At 42.7% G+C, this 3,288-nt stretch overlaps 1 non-coding gene across 1 annotated transcript; it reads right to left on the reverse strand.

The window, feature by feature from the left end:
• Positions 1-334: 334 nt before the first annotated feature.
• Positions 335-408, reverse strand: TRNAI-UAU (transfer RNA isoleucine (anticodon UAU)). Its single transcript has one exon. It is a non-coding gene; the product is annotated as a tRNA-Ile (tRNA).
• Between the last annotated feature and the right edge of the window lie 2,880 nt (positions 409-3,288).

Consider the following 3,288-nt stretch of genomic DNA (forward strand, 5'->3'; position numbering starts at 1 on the left):
AGGGGCTAGGTGCCCCATAACAGAGATGTCCGATGCAAGTTCAGACAGTCCTTCCCCTGGGTAACTCCTATTTTCTGTCAAGACTCAGCTCAAGATAACTTTCTCTGTCCCCCAGACTGAATGAAGTGCCCTGCCTAGGTACTTTCCAGCCCCCAGCACATATATCTGCCTCTACACTGAGTTTCTGATCAATAGCCTGACCCCCCCCACCCGAGACTGTGCCTTTCTTTTCTTTTTAAAAAAATTTTTATTGGGGAAGAGTGTGCTTTTCCAGGACCCATTAGCTCCAAGTCAAGTCATTGTTTTTAATTTAGTTGTGCAGGGCACAGCTCATTGGCCCATGTAGGAATCAAACCCACGACCTTGGTGTTATAAGCACAGCGCTCTAACCAACTGAGCCAACTGGCCAGCCCATCAGCAGCTCAGCTCCAAGTCAAGCTGTTGTTTTTCCCTCTGGTTGTGGAGGGTGCAGCTCACTGGCCCATGTGGGAATCGAACAGTGACCTTAGTGTTATGAGCACTGTGCTCTAACCAACTAAGCCAACCAGCCCCCCAAGACTATGCTTTTCTTGAGAATAGAACTGGGGCCATACATCTTTGCATTTCTAATACCTAACCCAGTTCCTGGCACATGATATGCTTTCTGTAAAAATATGTTGACTAACACGTCAAAAAAACATTGAAAAATAAAGGCTAATACAGTGGTGATGGGAGAGAGGCTACAAACCAAGAAACCATAAAACAACTTTTGAGCCATTTGGTGCAGAAGAAAAGACAGTTGAGAATATCCTGAGGGCATAATCTCATGCCAGTGCAGAGCTGCGAAGGGTATTCACAGAACCATCAAGAAGTGGCTGAATTTGGTTCAGTTTATGTTGTTTAGAGAATAGAATTTATATATGTAATTTATATATATATATATATATATATATATATATATATATATATATATATATTTATAATTTTATATATATGTATATTCATAATTTATATACACGTATATTTTAAGGTTTTCATTAAAAATGGTAAAAAAAATCCATTTTCTTCATTTCTGTAAAATTATGCTTACCTCATTCTCTGCTTTATTTTTAATTAAGGAATACAAAATGCACTTACCACTTGCCAATTATGAAGCAGAGACAGTGCTAGGAACCAGGGTTATAAAGACATTCACAGCCTGCTGAGGCCAGTCAAGGCCTTTGAGAGCAGAGGACACAGGGCTCCAGGTCAGGCTGGGGGATCTGGAAGCTTCCAGAGACAGCACTGTAGAGGGTGAGAGGATGTTGACTTGGGTTATTTGGTTGCAAGCAAAGAATCTGACTCTGGCCAACTCAAGCAAAATGGGACCCTATTTGAAAGACCCAACAAAGAGAGGCTCAGAAAGGAGGAGTCAGAGAACATCCAGGGGCCTAGGGATCCAGCCAGCAAGGACCTGCTGACCATGTGTCAGAGCTTCTGAGCTGGGTAAAGGGGCTCCTAGCATTTCTTATCCTTCTTTGTGTCACTTCAGTCACATTTTCAAGTCCTGAGATGAAGGTCCAGGGACCCAGCCTGAGTCACTCACGCTCCCCTTGGCCAGGGGGGGTCAGCACCTGTAACTGGCAGCTCCACAATCCTGCACATAGTGACAATTCAGTTCTCGAACTCATCCTAGAAAAAGTGCTACATACCTCATTGCTGAATATCATTATGGTCACCTTTGAAGCACTCCCCTTGGGAAGCTATGCACTGATGCCAGCCCCTAGTCCATCCTTCAAAGCAATTTTGGAACTCTTTTTCTGGAGTGGCCATCAGAGCTGTCGTCGTATTACCTTTGATGTCCTGAATGTCATCAAAATGTCTCCCTTTCAATATTTCTTTTATCTTCAGGTAAAGAAAGAAGTCATTGGGAACCAGATCAGGTGAATAGGGAGAGTGTTCCAATACAGTATTTGTTTATTGGCTAAAAACTCCCTCACAGACAGTGCAGTGTGAGCTGGTGCATTGTCGTGATGCAAGAGTCATGAATTGTTGGTGAAAAGTTCAGGTCGTTTTCGTCTGACTTTTTCACGCGGCCTTTTTAGCACTTCCAAATAGTAAACTTGGTTAACTGTTTGTTCAGTTGGTACAAATTCATAATGAATAATCCTTCTCATATCAAAAAAAAGGTTAGCAACATTGTTTTGACTCTTGATTAGGACTGAGGGAACTTTTCTTGTTGTGGAGAACTGGCTGACTTCCCTTGTGCACTTTGACACTTTGTTTCAGGGTCGTATTGGTACACCCATGTTTCATCACCAGGGATAACATGGCCCAAAACATCATCTTGCCTCTCCAAAAGGTCTTGGCAAACTTTGATTCTCCTTTGCTTTTGTTCATCGGTGAGCTCCTTCGGGACCATTTTTGCACACACCTCTCTCATGCCAAGATTTTCAGTTAAGATTTTCTTAACTGTTTCTCTATTGATATTTACTTGGTCTGCTATGCTTCTCACAGTCAGCTGATTTTGATGCACAATTCAATGAATTTTTGCAATGTTTTTGTCAGTTCTATTGGTTACTAGCCACCCTTGCCTCTCTTCATCAGTGACGCATTCTCTCCCCTCAGGAAAATGTTTAATCCATTTGTACACTGCCATTTTCTTCATGGCATTATCCCCATAAACTTGGACTAACATGTCCCTGATTTCACTTCCACTCTTGCCAAGTTTAACAAGAAAGTTAATGTTTGTTCGTTGCTCTAAGTCAAGCTCAGACATCTTGCAACAGCACACAAAACCATGCAACAACAATAATGAACACCACTCAGCAAGACACCACCACACATCGACAGGGACACAGCTGTGAGACATTGATATACCACAGTTATCATATCTTACCGAGCTGTTGTACAGTCCTGCCAATGGAAGTATACGGTGGCAAGTTCGCAAACTTAATTGTCATACCTCGTACAGCTGAAATTAGCTAAGTGAGGAGGAAGGGGAGAGTTTGGCAATTTTATGGAGATACAGTTGCTTGTGTTATTGGAACAAAAGGTCAATATTGGAAGTAACAAGATTGAGCAAGAGGAGTGGGCAAAGGCTGATTCTCAAGAACTTTCAGGGCCAAATCACAATCTGCTTTATCCCAACAGACTGGAGAGGTTCCAGAAACTACTGGTAGGTTTGAGGCAGGACGTGACTTCATGGGGTTTGTAGTTTTTTTAAAAATCCCTGGCAGAGATGGAACTGGCTGGGAAGGGACCACCTGAAGCGAGATGGGTGAAAAGTGATGAGGAGCACAGTGTGAGTTAGGGGTGGGGGACCAAGAA

Source organism: Rhinolophus sinicus, chromosome 14, assembly GCF_057876585.1.
Source record: "Rhinolophus sinicus isolate RSI-liver-muscle chromosome 14, RSI-T2T, whole genome shotgun sequence".
NCBI classification, from domain to species: Eukaryota; Metazoa; Chordata; class Mammalia; order Chiroptera; family Rhinolophidae; genus Rhinolophus; species Rhinolophus sinicus.